Source organism: Nipponia nippon, unplaced genomic scaffold, assembly GCF_047370975.1.
Source record: "Nipponia nippon isolate SJK-2023a ecotype South Korea unplaced genomic scaffold, ASM4737097v1 scaffold_4, whole genome shotgun sequence".
In the NCBI taxonomy this organism is placed as follows: domain Eukaryota; kingdom Metazoa; phylum Chordata; class Aves; order Pelecaniformes; family Threskiornithidae; genus Nipponia; species Nipponia nippon.
Genome location: NW_028262358.1, coordinates 43,689,779 through 43,712,133, shown reverse-complemented (window position 1 = coordinate 43,712,133; position 22,355 = coordinate 43,689,779). Strand labels below are relative to the sequence as shown.

General features: G+C 47.9%; 1 long non-coding RNA gene across 1 annotated transcript in view; it reads right to left on the bottom strand.

The window, feature by feature from the left end:
* Positions 1–22,355, bottom strand: part of LOC148053274 (uncharacterized) — a 37,606-nt gene that overhangs the window by 3,393 nt on the left and 11,858 nt on the right. The window contains exons 2-6 of the long non-coding RNA XR_015709000.1: positions 20,414–20,601; positions 16,740–17,643; positions 12,961–13,126; positions 10,647–11,629; positions 9,947–10,504 (exon numbers count right to left, since the gene is read on the bottom strand). This is a non-coding gene — a long non-coding RNA (uncharacterized LOC148053274). The remainder of the gene's footprint in view (positions 1–9,946; positions 10,505–10,646; positions 11,630–12,960; positions 13,127–16,739; positions 17,644–20,413; positions 20,602–22,355) is intronic.

Here is a 22,355-nt window from a genome sequence, read left to right as displayed (position 1 = left end):
CAGGTATGGAAAGAAATTCATTAAAATTACTTTGGTTGGTTCTTTGTGCTGGCCACCATCTCCATTTTGATTTTTATTTCTCATGCCCAGAACAATCCTGAAGCAAATTCATCCTCTCCTGGAGCACAACAAATACTCGCGAAAGGAGTGTCTGAAAGGCCGTGCTCCTTAGATGAGCCTGTAAAGGTTACAAGTTGTGGCTGGAATATTTCTAAAGAGAGTGGTAGAAACCAAGAGGCTGATAATAAAAGTAACACGTGTTATGAAACCAACTATACTGACGTGCCGTGCAACAACCTGTGTATTGGTAAAGGTACCTTATCTGCTTACGTGCAAGCCACTTGCCTAGTTTTGCAACAACAGGTTTCTCGGAGGATGCTTGTACTGAGCTACCTATTCCATTTTGCACTGATTGTCAGATAAATGGCAGCCTTTTTAATGGAAAGAGAGATATTTGATTATTTTAGGTTCAGGGATTCCGGCCAATTCCTTCCCAAAAGTGGCTGGGGTTGAATAGCCAAAGAAAATTTATGCACTTAAACTTAATGGGCCTTAAACACTGCAAGTAACAACATAGAAATGGACAGAAGCCTGAGGGGTAGCAGAAATCTCCAAGACAAGGCCTTGTCTGCTCAGAGAAACTGCCAGCAGCTCCTGATAGCGGCCATTATGAACGCATTTGCATGTTCTGCTTTTTAAATGTATATATTATTTTCAGTTAAAAAGAAGTCTGCATTCATTCTCAGAGTCCTGTGATCTTTCTGCACCAAATGGTTTCCAGGTCTCTCCGTAAGCTGTAGCTAGTTTTTATTTACTCATACAAAACAGAACTTTGAAGGGTTCAGACCTCAAAAGGAGAAAAATTAACCTGTCAGCCACAGGCAAACAGGGTGGGACATTTGGCTCCCACAGCTTTGGAGAAGCTTCCAGTTCACTCTCGATGTAATGCAATGGTAGTGGGGAGCTACCCGGACAAAGCCCTTTGCCTCTCTCCTTTCCCTGACTGTGAGGTTAGGTCCAAAACCTATCTTGCTTCCACCTCTAATGCCTGCAGGGAAGAAATAGTCAAAAAGGTTTCTTAAGAAAAATGAAATCTGCATAGACATCCTAGTAAATGCTCCTCAGGTAGTGCGTGTTTCATAGGCTGGGCTTGAGTGTCATTTGCAGACTAGGTTGAAATTGGCTCCTTTCATGTCCTAATGCACTTTGAATATAAAAATGAAGCATCGCCTGCACATACAAAGTGCATATATCATTCCAAAGCTTTTACCTGTCCAAACAATCAGCTCTTAAAACCTCTGCCCGAGTTTCGGCAGAATGCATTAGTGCCCAGAATAACCAAGGGCCGGACTGAAACAGCTCTGGCCCATCCTTCTCCAGAAGAGCCTTGCTCACCAATGCCCCTTCCTTTCCATGTAACCAAACTGCCCCTGTCAGCCTGCCCAGTCCCCAGGGAGCGCACAGAGCGGCTGTGAATGGGAAGGAATTGTTTCCCAGGCTGGGGAATTATGAACCTGTAAAGCATTTCTTTTTTTTTTTTTTTAAAGGATCATTTAGGATTTAGTAATGAGGAAGAGAAGAGTGTGCAAGCTTCGGTTTCTTGTTATGATTTCAAGCTCACAAAACAATGTTTCTGAGATGGGGGAGTGGGAAGGAAAACAGCATCTAACAGCTCCTGCCTGGGACATGGGCAATGCAAGGAAACATATTTGGGAAAATAATCTGTAGCAGCTGTTGAAAAGGGCCTAAGATAGAGAGAAGAGTGAGTAGCAAACTAGATGCTGATTTATAAAACAGGAGGGCCTGCAGAGAGGTGAAGAGCACCGTATAATAGAGCAGAAGGAAGATGGCTTCTCTCTGCAGTGTGCTGCTGGGTCTGAGCCGTCCTCTAAACAGAGAAAGCAACGGCAGGCACTCATGTGCCAAAGAGATGCTGGCATATTGGAAAGGATTCAGTAATGAACAACAATCAAATAACTAAAGGGAAGATTAAATAACTAAATAGTACAGTTTGGGTAAATAAATCCCTAAGAGGGAGATAAAATCATTTGAAGGTGTCAACATCAAGGAGAGAGTGCTGTTTACACAGCTCTAGATGAAGCGTAACAAGAAAGGAAAATACCTCTTCCTGCAGAAAAGGAAAATGCAGATTGGCAGTAAGAGCTGCTAGCCCCCTGCCACTAACCTTCACAGCCCTCTCAACCCCCTACCAAAATCTCCATCGGTGTGGAGGTTGTCAGGAGAGCAGGAAGGAGTCCCCAGGACCGCTCATAGCCGAGATGTTGAGACCTTCCCACAAAGCAACCCGCCACACATGCCATGTGTGCCATGCACCAGCAGGGTTGGGGCCAGCATCCCCACCCCGCTGCGCCTCCATCCGCAGGGAAAGAGAAATCCAGCGTGCTTCTCTTCACGCTTTACCGTCACTAAAATGCCATTTCTCCTCAGCATTTGATTCAACAGCAAACCATGAAGTAACCGGTAAGTCTGCAAAACAGCAAGTCCACCCCTGGAGCCTGCAAATGCCGTATTACAAATGCAGGTCAGCATTCGCCTGGAGTGATTCGCTAACCGAATGCATAGCGGCAGAATTTCACGCATACACATACGTCTTTTCTGCGGGGGCCATCCACAGAGCCAAAGTTTCTCATTGCCCCCTGTGAGCGCTGTCTGGAGTAAAAGTTGCTTAACACGTCCCATTAATAACTGCTTTCGCTACGCACAGCTTTGCTAAAGCTCAGCTGCTTGAGCTCAAATACTCCATGCTGGATGTCTGCCTCAGGCAGACTCTTTTGGTAATTTTTAGCTAAAATAATTTAACTGTCTCCTAGAATAAGATTAGCAAGATCTATGTTAGCTTGCTCTGTTCAAATCGAGAGATTAAGCGTCTCTGTCTTCAGAGGCTACCCAGCCAGGGAAGGGGGATGTGCCTTTGCAAGGGCCCTAAGTTTTCCCACCTGTGGTCAAGTTACAAGTTATAGAAAATTTCACTCCACATGTGCCCGATGGGGGCTTGTTTGAGTTTGGCAGATAATTTATCTGAGGGCTCCATCTGTTTTGGTCTTGCTGCAGGCCAGGGATGCAGATGCTGGCTGCTGTCACCATCGCCGAGGGCTGGAGTCTGCTGTGGCACGAAGGTGGAGCGGGGATCCTCTCGTCCTGCGCAGCTGCAATGAGGCAGGACAAGGACCCTTCCCCACACAGCCTCCACTCACCTGCCGAGAACCGTCCACGCTGGACATTAAAAGAGGTAGAGTTGTTGTGGGAAAAAGGAATATTTACATATGCATTTGATCCTGCAGCTAAAAGCAACGCTATCACGATGCCTGTGCAGGTGGGAGCTGCACACAGATGGTAAGGGCAGTGTTAAATCAAGCCTTTCTAACCACTGAGTGCTTGACCCTACAGACTTCCCATACTTTCAATCTACATTGGATTTGTGTCATTTCCTTGATTTGCAGATGGCAAAGTGCAGGAATTCCATCATGGGACATCACACCAGCCACAGCATGGCTCACCCGCAGGACTGGCTCTTATTCTTAGATGTTAATTCCATCGCACTTGAAAAGCAGAATAACTGGGAATACTAATAGCCCATCAACCTCTGCTGAGGGAGTAGGCAGGAATGAGTCACAGCCTGTGCCAACGTCTTCCCCAAATATTTGGTAACAGTCAACTACTGCGCAGCAGAAATCCCTGGGTCTGCTGTATCCCAGGTTCTGCAGGAGGTATGATCTGATGGGGAGAGATACTCCCAAACCTGACTCCTCCTGCTCCTCCTGGTCCTTCCAGCCTGTCTTCTGCCTTGGTGCTGCTCCCACGTCCAGCTCCACATCTGACAACAGTCCCCCTCTCAGGCGGGGGTCCTCAGCCTTTGCACTGCAGTAGTGCTCCCTCCCTCCCTCCCTCAGCCAGCTCCTAGCCCTAGTCAACATCAGCCTTCCCGCGTGTTCACCTAAGTATCAGCAAAGGAGCACATCCGAGAGCATCTCCGGGCTCTGGTCCCCAGCACCGCAGCGACCCTGTCAGCACAGAAAAACAATTTCAAAGAGCTGCTGCTCTGCACCTGCAGCAGGAGACTGCGGTGTGCCTGCCGCACTCTCATCTGTGATTTAGCCGCCAGACTTGAACAAGTCTCCACTGAGCAAGTGCCTTCAGAGAATTCAGCTTCTAACTCTTAAGAAGTTTCTGTTGAGTGTCTGAGATCTGAGGCTTTTTTTTTTTCTTAAGGTTTCTTAGTTCAAATCTTTTTTTCCCCCATGAAGAACAACCAAAGGCACATTCCTGATATCTGCCAAATTTCAAGCCTCTCCTCCAAAGGCAGAAAGTGCTAGAGTTTCTCAACAGATCACTTTAAGAACATGTTTGAATATGAAGAAAAAAAATTGCTTCTCTCGTCTCTTTCTTGTAAGCAAGCAAAAACATTTTTTTGCTGAAGTTTCCCAGATGCATTCAGCCTGAGACAGATACCCAGCACAGAAAAAAACAGCTAAGTGGTAAATGGTTAAAGTTTTCAGGGGTTTACAGGCAATTAAACATTTGGTCTTATAAGAAATGTTGGATAGCTTTAAAAACAGACAGAGACTCCAAAGACATCAATTACATGTAATTTAAACTGAGCTTCTGCTGAGCCAGGAGTGGAAATGAACAGAAAATGCAGAAACGTGACAGTAAATTCCCCAAATTTGGGATGCTTTTATACTTTCTAAGACGACCGTGGTGAAGGCACTGGTTACCTGTGGAGGTGCCTGTGCTCTGCCACCAGCTGCCTAGGCAGAGACTGTTTGGGATCTGGACGAGCTCGGTGGCTGGCTCTCCCCAGGACCTCCACTGGCTCCCCACAAGCCCACTCTGGGACGTGGAGCCGTATCTCCCCATCTCCCCAGCGCTCAGGGACCTCTGGGCAAGGGTACTTGCCCTGGGGGGACACCAGGAGGATGCAGGCGCCAAGCGGACACGTCATCTTGCTCGGCACTCGGTTGGGAGCTATACACAGAGTGCCACTGAGCTGGGCAGGGGAGCAAGGGCCCCGGCTTCCCGGATTTACTGTGTATTTGGGGATTATTTAGAGCCTGGAGTAATGGGCACCTTAGAAAACCCTCGGACAAGGCTGCTGCCAAACAGAGGGAAAGCTGTGGGTTGTTGTTATTTCGGATTAGGCCAGGAAGGTCGCATCACTTCGCAATGATGCTACAGCACGACTAACCGAGCTGAGCCTCACCCCATCTCCCAGTCTGTCACTCTGCTGAGCATTTCCACCCCCTGCTGGCTCTCTCCATCATGCCATCACCCTAAAAATAGATCCTACACACACGCACTGTGCTCGTGCTTGCCCCGCAGCCCCCGCCACCCCTCCGGCAGCGCCTGCCAGGCCAGTGCGGCAGCTCTCCCTGCACGGGGCCATCCCACCAGGACCCGCCACGGCACCATGCCCGCATTGGGCCAGTCTTGCTCGGGAAGCATCTGCGTGGCATACACGATCCTCTGCCACCTCATTTTCAAAGCATGGCAAAGCCTCTTCCTCACTAGTTTGTGCAGACATGAGCAGGAGGCAGGTAGCTGGTCTGCGGGCAGACGGGCTCAGCCCGTCCTTCCTTCCTTCCTCTCACCTCCCGCCTTTTTCCAAGGATACTCCCAGCACGCTTGCACCTGCCGTGGAGCCACGGCACCTGCTGAAACACCTCTCTCCCTGTTCCAGGGATGGCTTCGCCTGTGGCCAACAAGCATGCAATGGCCTTTCACAGTGCGGCTCATCAAACCCCTCTTTCATAGCCACACCACGATGCCTGGTCCTTGCGAATGGGAACCTGCTTATTTATTAATTTTTGCTGACAGCAACAGAAAGGAGTAGAGGTGGGGAGTGCAGGGGGGAAGAGAGAAGTGTGTTTTCATTTCTGTGCTTTTGATTTTCCCTGGGCAATACAGAAAAGCTTCCCCTACTCAGAGAAGATGGTGCAGCCATTGCTGGGGCAGCGAGCGGGTGAGTGAGCGGGCCCACAAGCCCAGCAATGCAGCACGAGGTGCTGTGGCATCGCTCCGTGCAGGGAACCCATGCACAAGTTTTCACGTGAATAATTAAAACCCAAGCCTCCTCACTCTTCACTCTCCAATCCCTCTCCGTGTTTCCGCTACAATTCCATTTTCAGCTCTCTCGCTTCTTTCCACTCGCATTTTACAGATATTTCTGTTCCTTTGGCGGGGAGCATCCCTATGCCAAGACGATGAGTTTGTAAGGCAGAGGGCTGCAGCAAATGCCTCGCGAAGCCCAGCCTGGCCCCCTTCCTCCCCTCCTCAAAGTTCACACGGTTTAGTATGCAAGCTTCCTGCCGCCTGCCCAGCCAGCTTGCTATTCACAGGCAAACTGCGCTCCTCCGCTTGGCTCCCGAAGAAGAATAAGTATAAAAAGCCCTGAAAGTCTTGCTGCTGAGCCAGCAGGAAACTCAAACTGCTCTGAGCATGGGAACCAAGAGAACCGCTGTGGCCAGCACAACAGGTATTGTTTGGGAGGAAATCCCGGCAGCAGACACAACTGCCTACGCACATACATATAATTTATGTATATATATATATATATATATGTATATGCTTAGTGAGGGTTTGGAAAAGGGGAAGGTTGGGGAAGTGTACAAGGAGGGAAGACTAGATTAGTAGCTATATCCAAGAACGAATGAGAGAGCTGCTCAGCCAAGCCAAACAGCTGTTTCACTAGCCAAATAACTGACCCGTTTGCTGCACATTCGAACCACGCAGGACCTCAGGGTAAAGCAATGTCTCTGGGCTTGGTCTCTTGACCTTGGTCTCTTGACAGGTCTTTCTATGTGCCTGTTTTTGTTTGCATCAGGAGTGAGTTTATGAGGCAAATCTCCTGTTTGTCCCACTTGCCATGTTTCCATTTATGTCAGAGAGCAATTTTTTTAACTGGATTCCCTTTGAGTGAGAGGAAACCAGGAGATGGACTCCAGGAGCGCATCTCCTGCACTCCAACCACTAATGAGCGTCCCGTCCCTGGGAACCAGAATGGAGGCAATCTGATGTCAATCCCCTGACATATCAAATCCTCAGCACCAAACAGCCACCTCTATGGATCTGCTCCCACTGCACCACACCAACTGCTACCGTAGGCACAGTCTATCTGCAAATAAGGTAAATTTGAGTGCAAAACGGAGAAGGAAGAAGGAAAAGCTTGAATTACATAACTTCTTTTTTCGCCAAAAAGAGAATAAAAGCTGTGGTAAAACAGCTCACAAACCCCACATTCACAAGGAGTCATAACATTTGAGTTTGACGAGACTATGGTGATCTAGAAGTATTTGAATTACGTGTCTTACAGTCTTTCTTGATAGAGAAGCTATAAAGAAATAAACCTGAGAATGACAGGTCATCCTACCCAGCTCAGCATCCCTTGCAACCATTTCAAGGAGCAGCAGCTGTGAAAACCCCAGATAAGAGAACGTGTGACCCCAAATCTCAGGAGCATAAGGACATGGCTGGAAGAACACCACACATGCCTCGGAAAGTGAGAAAGCAAGCAGAATGAAAGGGCCAAACTTCAAGTCAAGATGAAGACATGCAAGTGACAGATCATCCTTATGGGATTGGTCTTTGTTCCCCAAATACTCCAGACTGAACAACATTATGAGCACTACCAGCCAAATGCCCAACCTTTATGCACGGCCACGTTTCTGAACTGCCTTAAAGCTTTCTGCATTAGGATTTTACTTGCTACACAGAGAGGGGTCAGCTGTGAAAGTCAGATGTGGACTGAGCTCCAACGTCCTCAAATGGCTCCTTCTGGGGGAGAAGCGGGGAGCTGAGCTGGGGCTGTGTCCTGGCCCCACTCTAGTTGTAGGACCAGATGGAGGAGCATCTGTGCAACTGAGCTCATTCCTTTCATTTGGTTAGACAATTTTGGGGTAGGAAACCTCAATGCACAGGCTTGTTTTGGATAAACACCAAAAAGCAGTTTGGGAACCTGGCCGAAACAAGCTGATTCTCCAGAGTCTGCAACACCAGTGGAAAATGCGGGTAAGAGCTTACCTCTGCTATTAGCAGCTTTCCCGTAATAGTTTTTTCCTGTGCTATATGGGAGCTCCGGGGTACTCAGGACTTCTACAGTGCTCCTACCTCTGAAAGTCCACTGCAGGGTCAGGAGCCTGCTGAGGGAGGGAGGATCTGAACTCTCACCTCCTGGGCTCCCAGAAGAAAAGCCTTCCGAAAATGAATGTGTCTTAACACTGTGCTAACTGCCTTAACGACCCCAGCATGCAGGCACTGAGCAGCAATGAAGGCCTGGTGAGCTGTCAAGAGCCAAGCAGTGGGAAAGGCAGCTGGTCTGTGCACAGATAACCTGGGATGTTCAGAGCAGCCACATGGAGTCAAGAATGGAAAATGTGACCAGTCCTTCATGGCAGAAGGGACAGAGTCACGTGCAGATTTTAGTCGGGAGTACGAAGCTCAGAGCTTCCCACCAGCACTCCTCCCTGCTACGGCCGCCTGGAAGGAAACAAACCAGTGCCCCAGGGAGCAGCAGCCCCTCGGCCCCCTGCAGCTGCCCAGCTTCCAGCCTGCAGGGTGGTTTCATGAAGCAGAGGCACTCACTCCTCTCCCCTAACCTGTCCCCACTCAAAGAGCACTCTGAGGAAAGAGAACTAAATTGCAGCATCGCATTCCTGCGCAGCAGATGGGCTGCATCGTGGACCGCTCCTGCCCCGGGTAGTGTTGCACGCACACTGCACAGCTGCGTGGCTTCCCCTCGCACATGTGTAAGTAAGTGCAGTGCTGGTCACGGGGAGCAAACGAGCAGCCCAGAGCCTCCCAGGTCTCCACGGGATGAGCAGAGAACAGACCATACCACCGCAAGTGCAATGGTTGCTGTGCCATCCATGTCCTCCCATGCGATGCGTAGGGACTGAGGGAGCAGGACCTGTGCTTGGGCTGGAAAGAAGACCCACCTCCCCAGGGCTCAGGAGCAGAGGGAAGGGGGTGAAACCCCCTCGGCAGCAGGCTGCACGGGCTCTCACACGCAGCCTTGGCACTGCACCTCTGTGTTGACCGGGAAAATTGGCCGCTGCTGCACAGAGCCCCATTCAGTCTCCCAGGCCCATTCAGCACGTTGCCGGCGGGTGGACTGCCAGCGAGACGGACGCCCATTAACAGACACCGTGAGCATTGCACAGCCGGTCCCTCGCATTCACTACCCACTGGGTGGGATATCCGTCAGCGGCTTCAGGGAAAAAGGCCCTGCGTGTTTGCCGGTGTTTGTTACGGGAGCCCAAAGAGGAGAACAAAACTGTGAAGCAAGACAATACTTCTAATTTGAAGGGGAACATTTCTTCCTCCATTAATTATTTCCCATGCTATTCCTGGCAGTGACCTTCACCAGGAAGGAACAAAAATTCAGATTTGTTTTTATATCTTTTATCTGACTTCCTATACTAAAGCCTCTGGCTAGAATGAGTCACATTTATATCAGCCATCACATTATATTATGCTGTATCAGTGCTGCTACCTGTCTTGTCTTCTTCACCATTAGGGTTTGTTAGCATTAAACCAGGCAATTTGCAGCTATATTTAAAGATTACCTGCCTCAGTGGCAGTGCCCATAATACCTTTGTTTCATCTTTGGAAGTAATACCATGAGGATTACATTTGAGACTGCTGGCAATCCGCCCTGGATTGAAGGGAAATTATCCTGGTTCTGTGCAGAGAAGTGTTTGCCTGTTGCAGAGCAGGCATCTCTTCTCCGACTGCTTACGATGAAATCCCTCATGTGGCCTTTTACGTACCCGCTCACCCCTTTAGAGATTGCTAGCATTATTCCTGCTCCCTCCATGCAACAGAGCTGCATGCTGAAATCACGGCCCCCGAGAGGCAGAGAGTGTTACCCCTCTGGGTGGGGGGATGACCCTCATGGTTCCTCATCAGCCATCGGCCCAGCTTTCCCTACCTGACAATTTAATGGGTTCAGAAGAAACTCCACCAGGGAAGTCTCAGGGACTCGCATCCCTCTGAGAGGACTTCCCACAGGAAGCAGCAGGCTGGTCCTTGGTCTCTCATTTCATTCACACTTGCTTTTTTCCTCCGCTTTATGAGCACAGTGCTCGCAAAGCATCATCTTTCACATGAAAGGGGCACTTGCAAGCAGGTTAGCTTCCAGACGTTTCTTCTTTTTTTTTTTTTTTAAAATGTGCATTCAGATTGCAGCAGTGGCCTAAGTCTCCTGCCAGAACTGAAGCTGTACCGTGCCAGGAGCTGTGTGAGCACTCAGGAAGAGCCCTAGCCCTCAGCTGCTTCCAGCCTAAAAGTGAAGCAGTGAAAAGGTTAAAAGAAAAATGGTATATTAGAGGTTATAACATGATAACGTACCTGAAAAAGAGTTTGATCTTCATCCTACAGAATCCCAAGGAATCCTAGTCAAAATGTAGGCGTCCCACAGAGGCTGAACATTTGTGTCTTCCACACAAACGCTGTTGTTATGAGACCTCCATTGCTGAGAGACCCCGACCTGCAGCATGAGGATGGAACAAACGCTGGCTGCTGGCCGTGCAGAGGACCTGTGCCACCGCCGAGCCACGGCTCGTGGCATGCCAGCTGGGCCAGTGCAGAACATACAAACCTCTTTTTTAAAGCAAAACAGCATCACATACCTCGGTGTGAAGGCAACTAATTTAAGGCAAATTGCAACAAGTGTGACAAACAGCAGTAGGTAAGGAAGACTTAAGGGTACTTCATAAAAGTACGCTTATTTTGCTGACATCCCCAGAAGAGGTCATAGTCTGGAAAGGGCAAAATGTTTTCAACAGCCATTGTTCTTTAAATTTGCTGCTGCTTTCATTACATCATCAGAAATAGGTATGAGATATTTTCAGTGGCTTATTCTCATCCTGAAATAATAGGTATGCATTAACATCCATTGCAAAACCATCTCTTGACGTTTGTAAGCTTTGTTGATAGAGGAAAGGAGGCACACAGGCCCTTCCAAGCAAGCTCTTAGTCACAGGTACAAGGCTTTTTTCAGTGATGAATGAATCCTTTCAGAAATGCTAATATCAGCACTTATACAAGGTGGCCAATGTAAACACTAACTTCTGGTTCATTATTCTTTTTGGATCCTTTGCCAATTTACAGATCGTGTTGAAAGAGGCAGTGTTTTGTTGGAAAAGAACAAAAATGCATTTCTGAACCAAAATCTACTGATGGGAATAGATGACATAACAACCCCAAGAAAGGGCTTCCCTGTGAACCCGACCAGTGCAAGAGAGGAGAAGAGACAGTAAGTAGATGGGGATTTTGATACTTGGATCATATCTCACTGCTTGCATTCCCCTAGGAGATTTAGTACGACCTCTGAAAGTAGCAGCCAAAAATATGCTTTGATGTATCTTTCATCTAACGCTATCTGTATTGATAAATTATGTTTGTGCAGTTGAGGCACTGAACCAGAGATAGGGCTTTTGTTCCCCCTTCTACCACAGGCTCTCGGTCTGTCCTTGGAGAAGCAACAGGAGTTCATGTGCCTCACCTGGGCCTCTCTCAGCCAAGCAGAGGAGAGACCATTTTCCCACACAGTCGGCATGGAAGAAAGCTCTGTGCATCATGAGATGGACAGGTCCCACCATGCTGAGTCCTCCTGAAACCAGTGAAAACAAATTGACGCTGGTCAGATTCAAGCTGCCCTAAAATTAATCATATGATTCATTAGGAAACAAATTCTTCAGTTTTGAAATTACCAGCAACAACCTTCTCATCTGGGCTTGCTGGTCCCACAGATGAGCCAAATAAAGGACCATTTGAAAGGTCGTGCTTCATTTAAGTGCAAAGCAACCGGCTTTGCTTTGATTGCAGGGGAATCTGACATAAATTAGGCCAGCTGACTTTGTCCTGAAGATGACTACAGTTTCTCACATGATCCTTACCCTAGCCCAACCATGGATGGTGACCTCTCTGGCTAAAGCCACAGGACATTCAACTCTGCCCTAGGACATTTGCCCCGATAAAGACAAAATAGACTGGATGGAAATGGACTTGCCAGAAGAAACTGTTGAGGGCAGCGATAGGATTCCAGAAAAAAAGCACTTCCTCAGATCACAGGAGACAATCATGTCTCATTGCTTGCACTCTTCTCCCCCAGGTAACTGAGCTCTGCTGGATTAAGCTGGGAGACAGGGGGATGGAGGAGCAAGAAGCAATCTTTTTTGGTAAGGGAACATGTACCATAAATAACAGCTGCAAAGGCTCCTTTGTGTATTGAAGGCATTATAATTCGGGGGGTTTCTTCCCCAAATCAGGCTTTAACAGGAAGCAAGTTTCACCCTTTCTAAAGGAGTACACTACAATAAGCTTGTTAAGCTTGGAAAGTGCTTTGGGAGCCCCTGGGATGAAAGGCGCTCTAGGAATGAAAGCTGATATTTACGATTATTGCTTGAAAGGAACAGAGAGGAACACTAATGTAAAATATGAATGGCTGCTGGTGCTAAAAAACGTATCATTGACTTGGTGCCAAAGAAGATAGTCCCAGCTCTCAAACCTGGATGACAAGGATTTAGGAGGTGCAAGAAGTGGAAGAGACTCCTGCAAATAGCAGCAAAAGCCAACCTGATATGCAGGGCAAATAGGTGTCTTGTGGGTTTTTCTTTTCTTCCTCCTAAAGTGCAGGCCATATGATCTCTCTTACCCCAGCTCCACCAGCCAAAACAGACACCCATTAACCACAGTAAGTACTGCTGGTTACTAATCCTCCTAAAGGAGGAACCTACAGATCCCTTAGGACAGGAGGGGAGAAAAATATCCTTGCTAAGTGGTCAAATGTTATGGATTGGTCTGAGTAGATTCGTATCTTATCTCACTCAAAGGACTAAGAAACAGAAGCACTCCAGGCTAATGTAAATTAAACTTCTCTATTTTAGAAAGCTATGAGAGAAGAGAATTGGGCTAACAGGTTCTGCTCCTGAAAGCACCTACCTGCATACCCTCAGCTTACAAAAATCTCTTCTGTTGATTTTACACTGGGCATCTGGCCCCCCAGTGTGTCACTCTACAGCTCCAGAGAGGATGTTTTTTCATCCAGACCTGGTATTGAGACGTCTTCACCTTAGTCTCCCAGTCTTCCACTTTTCCCTGAGAAGAGCTAAAAGAAAACCCTTTGAGAGGAAGAATTCTGCTTCTTCTTCAAAAACAAGCTCAAAAGTAACTATAGTGCATAAGAAACCTTCACAGCAAAAACCCACAGGATCTCAAGTGATTTTTTTTTTTTTTAAATATAGCAGAGAAGAACACAGCATGCACCAGAGGCTGAATGCTAATACCATACACATTTAAATTAGATATAAGGTGCAATTATTTTTTTTAGCAAGAAAGCATGATTAACCACTGCAATGAATTAACAAGAAGGGCTGCGTTCTCCAATTCTCAGGCTCCAAACGAAGATGGGATACCTTTCAGAGACATGCTTCAAGCAGACGTAGGTTAGTGGGCTAGAAGAATTGGAATGGCTCTAGGGACAGGGAGTTCGCCAATTAACACCCCACCCAGGCTGGCAGCCCTCTGTGTCACTTGGGGCAAGCCTTGCAACCTCTCTGCAGGCCAGTCTCCCACTTTCTAATGTGGCTACACCAGGCATCAGCCAGGAGAGTGCTGTGACCGTGCTCTCTGGGTCGCTGAAGGCCGAGCAGTGCCCTGGCCTCGCCTCCGACTCTGGAGAAGTACCGTTTCACCGAACCAACGCTAAGAGGACTGGTCTGTACTAATGGCCCCTCCCCAGTGTGTGGCTGCCGTGCTGGCACGTTGTAAGGGGGCGAAGGTCCCCTCGCAGCGTGCGCTGCTGGTGGTACCCCCGCTGGGGCCGGGGTGTGGAGCACGCTCCTGCAAGCTCCCCTCCATCAGTGCCGCTTCCTGGCATGGTCTGATGCTGATGGATCTGTATGAGAAATAACAGAAAGTCCTTGGCCTTTTTTTCCCCCTTTCTTTCTTTTTTCCTTCCCTTCAGTTATTTAGGCCAACTCTGGCTACTCACGCTTTCTAACTTATACTCAGTCACTGCCATGGCAACCGTTTCAACATGCAGTTCATAGACTACCTCTGAGATGTACAGCTCCTTTGAGAAACACATATACCTTGATGCTTCAGGAGAGGCATTAAGAGAGGAGAACTATCATCTGCTACACTGACACATTTTTCTACAGTCTTACCTCTGGCAGCCTGAATCTCTTCTTTTAGCTCTGAATAGCTCATCACTTGTTCTGTCCCCTTTCCCTCCCCTCAAAATAGGTTCTTTAAAAACTGACACAGATTTATGGAGATGAAAAAGAAAAGGTGTAGAAAGGGAAACGCATTTGGAAATTCCACTCTCTGGCATCTAAATTCACCCTTGTAAGAATGCTGCAAAGCCTGTCCTGTTACTGCTTCGAAGGAAATCCTGTTTTATTCTGTTGTGTCACCGTGGAAAATGAGAGAGCTCTGGGGGCTTGCTTTCTGGTTTTCTCGAACCCCGGGAGATGGCAGCTCAGGAGTAGGGTAGGTGCTGCTCCCTCCTCCTTTGCAAAATGGCTCCTGTTCAGGAGTGCAACTGCCCTGCAACATGCAAAACCAGGTCTGTGTTTGTCCAAGTGTAGAGAGCAAGATTTGAGCAGCGTTGGAAAAAAAAAAAAAAAATCTATCTGGAATATGTAGGTGCATTTTTCCAACAGTCACCTCTGGGGATCTTGCTCAAGATCTACTGTAACTAGGTTTGCTTTTGACTAGTCGTGACGCCTGCCCCTGACACCCAGCCGGCATAGGAAGGTGCTGCAGTGAGGTGCTACACAGGTGTCTGCCGTGCTGGTTACGAACAGATCATTTATTCTGCTCACACTTAACAGGCTCTTCTCCCAGGCGCAGTCAGAGGGGAGGCTCTGACTGCCAGCACCACAGTATAAAAACATCCTTTTTTGTTTCTTTATGTAATTGTGGCTGCTCTGTGGAAGAACCTGATTCCATGTCTTGAATGTTTTACGAGTTTACGTGTGTAGGTTTCAAATATATATATATACACCACATGTAGTGTCCTGCTGATCCTTATCGGGTGTAATTACACTATCCGTTCCTTTCTTCCCATCTTTTTCTGTGTTTTTATCACTCTCCATTGTCAGCTGGCCAGTAGCCACACACAAGACCTGCCCCCACCACTACCACCTACTTGCTATCAATAAGAAAAATGCTTCTGCTGCTGACCAAGGGAGAGGAGAAATCCAGATGCACCCACAAGCAAGAAAATGTCAGCACGCTCAAAATAACCTGGGTGGAACATTTGATTTCAGTTTAAATGTACCACTCAGCCCCCCGATGCTAGCTATAGGAGGGCACCCTCAAACACGGTTCTTCGCATCAAAATTTTCTCTAGGAACAAAATCTGAGAGACAAGAGCCAGGAGTCCCTAAGGCAGGCAGACAAATCTGAGCCAGCAGGTAAATAATATAATGCAGTCACCCTTGCCCTGTTATTTTAATGCACGCACATGCAGACACGCACACTGTTTCATAAGCCCTGCATATGCACTTCTCAATCAATTATAATTTGTATATACTATCTTCCACTGAAATCAAACCTCTGCGACTGCTGCAGTTAGGAAACATGTCGTGTGCTCAGAAAGAACCATCATGTACAGTCTATCAAATCTCTGGGACTTTCTGACTGTGTATAGACTGCTTGGAGGGACCCAGATCCTCGGCTGTCCTTTCTAATCTGCAGCCTAAAGTCAAGACAAGGCAGGAGGAGAATATAGGACACAACTGACTGCTTTTAGCCCACATATTTTAATGTTAATGCATTTCTGTAACTGTGTAATAAGCACGGACAAAATTACGATAGGTCTGTGAACTGGGAATACCATCTTTATGGCATGTGTATACCACAGGCCCAACTCTTCACTGAATCAAACTTCTAAAAACCACTGCAGTGAATTTGGACTTTCACCTGTACCACACCCCACTTTCTCAACGTATCCAGTTCTGGCAGTCTCACCACTCTGTAGATAAGGACGTGCTCTTACCCCCGTGTGAGAGAGGGCACAAAGGGATAAAGGCTAGAAATGAAGCTGCAAGAGTCTTCTCTTTCTCATATCACGCATTAGGTAACTTGCCAGACACCAGCCAGGCTGGCAGCATCTAGAGCAGAAAACGAAGCCAGCGAGTCAGGGCACGAGCAGGAGAGCTCACCCATCCATCCCTCCAGCTCTTAGTGCGGTCCTGGGTACCGTTTCGGCCCAGGCCAACCAGCGCCCTCCCAAACCGTTCCCAAGCACAGTCCAGGAGTTAGCAAGGGCCAGGACTGTTCCCAACGGGTAGTCTGTATGTGGCCACGTGGTTTTGGAGGGCAAGAGGGTTTGGCCAGACAGTGTTACTCAGCCGCAAAGCAGAGTGGAGCTCCTGCCCCCACCTGGTTCATTAGCATAGCCACATGCCACCCAGGCTTGTGCCTCGGGCTTTGGCTGGTGATCCAATCTACCTGCCTCTCTTTTGATCAGGACACATCTCTGAGCGAGCCATGCAAGTCCTCTCCTCCACTTTGTTCCAGTGCAAAGTTAAACTAACGTTGGCTACATGTGGCTTAAACCATCACATCTGACACTGAAGCAGCTGAGCAGAGAAGTGTTGATGCAGGCAGCGCCACCTCCCAGCTGGGAGCTGAACATGCCCCCCCCGGGGGCATCTCACCCTGCTTTGCTCCACCAGCCCAAAGCCCACCAGCTGAGCACCTGGGCGTACCTGAGTTGTAGACAGGGGGGAAGATGTTGCCGTGGTCGCCTGTTTCTCCACTGGAAGGGCTTCATTTTGACTTCACACCGATGCCTCACTGGGCTGGCATCACAGTGGCAGCGGCAGCAGCCCAAACCCTGGCACATGGAGTCTGCAGGACCCTCCTGCCCCAGGCCCAGCGTGATGGCCCTCCCCTCACTGCTCCAGCCAAGGAGGGCCTCAGACTTGACCCAAGGGGGTGCCACAGGCCCGCCCAGGACTTTAATTGCCCAAACAGGCACTGCATGAAGATAGACTGGGCTCAAACCTGGCCTAAACATATGCTGCAGACATACCCTCAGCAAGTCTGTGGCACAGCCATGAAATGAAGCTGAATGTCCTGAGGCCACTGGTCATCCCTTCCTTAGCCTTGTATTCCTGTGAATATAAACCAAACCTTGCAATGGCAGGAGAGCAGTGGCATTCAGTTATTTTGTTTTCATTTGATAAATAGCATAGCTGATCTGCTGCATTTTACCCCCTGCGTTCTCCAGCAGAGAAACCCGACCTCTTGGGAGGCTGCATTAGCAAGCACCCCACCTCAGAGGCAGCACGCCCCATTCTTCCTCCACCACCTGGCCAGCACAGCATCTTTTCTCCATGGTACTGAGCTGAGGAAAGCCGTCGGTTTACAGGCAGTGCAGAAACCTGTACTGTGCACTCTTCTCTTTTCTTTTGGAATCCAGCGTTAGGCATTGTCTTGCTTTCCAATGGGATGTGAAAGGGGTTAGGAAGAAAGTTAGAGGATGTTTCTTATATCTACTTAAGAAACATTCAGGTCCTGTTATGCTCCAAGGGAGGGCACTGGCACAGGAGAGAGATCAGGACTGTTCCAACGGGCCAATTCCTATGTTCCCAAGCAGGTCAGGAGAAACTGCAGAGAAAAGCAAACATTGCAAAAACCTTTTGCAATGCAAAACTCAACAAACAATTGCAAATTGTTTGAGTGAAAGCAGAGAAATGGCTTGAATGGGTTTTGAACCCTTTTTTTTCTTCCTAATAATGAGCGTTTTCTTTTTTGCAAGCCTGCTCCTGGAATGAGAAGTCTCATAGTTTGGGGATATGTTCACACTGGGAACATTCACGTGACCTTTCAGATCACATTCCTCCTATTTATAAGAGTATTAGTCATCCACTTAGAGAGCAGAACTAATACCATGTTTGTTAAATGACTAAACGTGCGCTATGAATAACCAGCGGTGGGTACTTAAAACCACAGTTATATCCAAGAGCACACAGAGAATCCACAGCTAGCACATGCTTAGACAAAGCACAAATAATACTACTGCACGTAAAATACATTTAAAAGACAGTTTGAAGACACTTCACTCAGAGGAAGAAAGGGCTAAATTCATTGGATGGATTATTTTCCAGAGATAGCTCACCTAGTTATTCAGACATATAGGATAGCTGGCAAGAGTGCATGACAGCTGAAGACTTAAATTTGAAAAAAGTCCAGGCAGAACTGTAAGACCAAGAGGATGGAGCACAACTCCGCTGGAGCTTGGCCATTACACTACACAGAAAATGTCGGGAGCGTTGTACTACAAGTTTGCAACTTTGTCACTGGCAAAACACAAGGTTTAGGAGCTCTGAGTAATGCCTAGCTTGTTAACTAACATGTTGCTCAACTTAGCTTCAGGGAAAGCACAATACAAGCCATGTGCGTTATTAGCCCCAACACGTTTGTGAGTACCAGCCAACATGAGCAAACTTTCCGTGCCTCAGATCTTACCAGTGCCTCCAGCAAACTGCCACAAGCAGTATCTGTTCCTGGGTCAGGAAAAATGGTACTTCCCAGGTGCTGAGGACTTCCCTGCTCTGCGTGCAGTAATGTCAGCACTTGGGGAAGCATTTAGCAGGACGAGATAGATGTAGTCAGTGCACTCAGACCATTTTGGTGAAACCATATAAGTGCATGTATCCGGCAGGAGAAAATCTGGAGGAGAGGAGAGGAAGAGTAAAGGACAAAAAGGTGGGCGGACCAGGAAGAAGGAAAGTATAGACAGCAGCATGAGAAATGAAAAGAGACAGCAGGCTATGGGCCCTCCTATAAAAGAAACACAGAAGCAGCCTGGGCTGTGTGAGTTCCACATTTCTGACAGCAGGACAAATGGAAGCAGGAACAGCAGTGCAAAGAATTTATGAGAGTTTTGAAGAATGATGTGCAAATTACGGGCTGAAGCACAAAGAATGAAAGGACTTTGACACTGAGTCCCCACCTGCCCCTCGGTTTAGTGATAAAGTCCAATGATGTGCTTCCACACTCCGCAGGATGGCGTTGGGGGGACACTGGGATGCCTGGCGGCACTACACTTTTGGCTAAGCCCTCTCAGGGCGAGGATGGACATTATCAGCAGGAGGTGCCTGGCTGTAGTCACATGGCAGCGTCAGGGAGCTGCCCCCTGCCAGCAAACCTCTCTGGTGTCAGCATGACCAGAGGGAGATGAGCATCACGCCAGAGGCAGCGGCTGAAAGGCTGGGTGAGAAGGTGGCAGCTAAAGGTGCAAATATCACTTCCTCATTGCAGCCTCCATGAAAGGCCCTGCCTGTGCAATACAGCGGATGTTTTGAATGGCAGAGCCCAGTCAGTGAATCATTTTATAATCACTGCTGGTGTGTCCTAGCCTCAGTGTATCATCAAGCCTTTCTTTGGGTCAAGTAATCATTGGAGTCTGAGTCATCGCCACACAGGTTTCTCCTAGCGCAGGCTGGCATGGTCAGTGAGCAGAGCTAATTGAATGTGCTCTCACCGTTTCACCCATGATTCGGAAGGCCTGCAAGGCTGGTGCTTGCGGCTTTGCTGTACAGACCCTGGCAGCACAGAGGGTTCCCGCAGATCATGTAGGCTGTTGGGCCCTACACAAAAGTCAGGCAGCAAATTGTTAACCATGTAAGTTATCACTGTTTCCTTAAAAACTCCTTATGGGTCAAAGGGTTAGCACTTTCCCGGGCTAGAACAATGTCGGTAGTGAGCCAGGGCCTCCAAATCACAGAATAATTCAGGCTGGAAGGGACCTCAGGAGGTCATCTGGTCCGAGACCCCACTCAAAGCCAGGTTTGAATGCCCCGCTCCTCGTCCTCAGAGTCTGAGCCTCCAACATAGAGGAAACAGAAATCCCATGCAAGCCAAGGCAGCGCTTGTGCTGGTGGGGCTCAGCTGAGATCAAACAGGTAAGGAGAGAGCATGAGGGGAAAAACCAGCAACATCAGGTAAGTACCAGAGGGCCATAGGAGAGACAGAGTAACCGGAGGGAACGACCAGCAAAACCAGCGAGGGACAGAGAGAGACAGCATGTGTGCTTCCTCTGCTGCCAAGATGGAGGCAGGAAGGGTGGTGTGGGGACATTCCTCCTTTCTCCCAGTTTGCTGCATGTGCACCAAAGCTCCTGCTGCGCAAAGGAGCCACCTCCTGATGCCACGGAGGCAAAGTAAGAGCCAAGGTTGCCGCAGCAGGAAGAGGGAGCGGAGTCCTGGCTCCACCCTGCCTGCAGAGTCCTTCCTTCCCAGGTCTTGAAAGGGGTGGAGGGAAGGGGGCAACCCTTATTCCTCTCTAGGCCAGATGGGGGAAGGACTCACCAGGTCTCACCCCCACCCTGTCGCTAATATCAAATAATAATAGTATTTAGCACTTCCATAATTACCTTTGCACTCTGGTATCACTAGACACAGTTGAATTGGAAGTCATTAAAATCATTATAATGAGCTTCAGTGGATCCTTTCAATTGGAGACATTATTCAGCCAGCCCTCATTTTCGTGGTTACATCTGAATAAGCACTCTGCATTGAGGTGAGGTTCACTGATGAGACACTTCGGCACAAAGGCAGTCTCCTACTTGCAAAGGCAGAATAAGTGTCATTATGCATCATGTTTCACTAGACTTCAAAATGCCAAGGAAGGTAAGTCAGGTTATAGCTGACTCCACCTTCAACTCGTAAGAGCTGCAAAACTCTTCCCATGGACTGGCACCTGGGGAAGGTCTGCCATGACCTCCTACATATGTCAGCCGTTTCTCAGCAGCTGCCATTCTGGAGGCCTTCAACAGTCAATACAAGCAGCCATCGCAAGCCCTCACTGCAGATGTTGATTCAGCAAGAATTCTTATTAAAGTGGAGGGGGCAGAAGGCCAGCAGCTCTGAGTGCACCTTGTACCGGGAAGAGGAGAGAACCATGCTGACCTAGTGAAGGTGCTGGCAAAGACCTGGGCTGCTGGCCCGAGCTCAGGCGGAGGGGCACGTGGACATACAGCTGGGCTGGACTGGGCACTGCTGGGGCCAGTGAGCAGAACCCTGTTCGGAGCCATCTGCAGAACAGAGACCTGCTGGTCCTAGGTCTATTTTTAGCCTTGCTGAAGATTTCTTTGTCTGCCTTTTCAATAAGAAGGAATTAAGTGCTCCTTTAATTGCGGTTACCTCAGTTCCCTGTTCATAAATGAAAATAAAGGCACTTAATTTCTCCCATTTTTGTTTGTCCTTTACGTTTGGGCTGTGAATCCCTTGGGAAAACATCAAGGGCTTCTAGGTGTGCCTGTCTTATTAATAACAAAAGTAATGTGCTGTTTTTGTGATTGAAATAGGAGGAAATGTAGGCACACGGAACAAACACTTGTATTGCAATTTCTTACGTTTAAAAAAAGAACAAAAAGATAATAGAGTGTAATACTTTGACCAAGAGCAAAGGTAAAATCACAGCAGCTGACTCAGTGCAACAGAAAGGACTTAATACAGTTGGCAATGTTTCAGCGTGCCTTCTTGGGAACTTGAACATGGGAATATGCTAAGAGTAGCATAACATATCCAAAACACCGCCTGAATGAAAAAAAAAAAAAGTTACTGTTGGGCAAAAGCGTTATTTTCAGCAGCAAGGAAGTTCTTCTAGTGAAACATGAGCACAAACTTGTGTTGATTTCTTGGCGTTCAGCTACTGTCAACATTACAAATAATGTATAATCAAGGCAGAGATTCTAACCCTGCACTGCTGGCCCCAAATACAGCTAAAACACTCTTCTAATGTGTTGGTGACCTAACAGTTCAATCCATCCTCCAGAAACAGGTAAATACACAAGACTTGGACAAGACCCAAGCAAGCTTCAGCACAGTTTAGAAATACAGTTAAGACACGAAGCTGCTTCTCTACTTCAAGACAAACTGGCTGCTAGAAAAAACATTGAGGAGCAATGACATTTCCTGAGCTCTGGCTGTATCTGCAGTGGAAAGGAGTTTCCCATGCTGTTTCCTTAATTAGCACAAATATGCTGACAACCTTCTCCATGCTGAAAGCAAGCCATAGGCCACTAAAAAGTTAATCTATCTATGCACCCAGATCTACCACACGCTGAGCCAACATGTTTCAATGCCGTAATCAGTACCCAGATTATAACATGGCTTTGTCATGCATCCAGTTGCTGAAACAGACTTTGATGTCCCAATACGAAACCTATTTGTCCTGCAGTCAGCAAATAGAAAAAGTCCCAATATACACATTCGATATTTTGCAAGTGCTGGGATTGTGTGCTGGCATTTATTGGACCATTTTGACCACTACATGAATTTATAAATATGACCCAGCTGAATTAGAGAAATAAC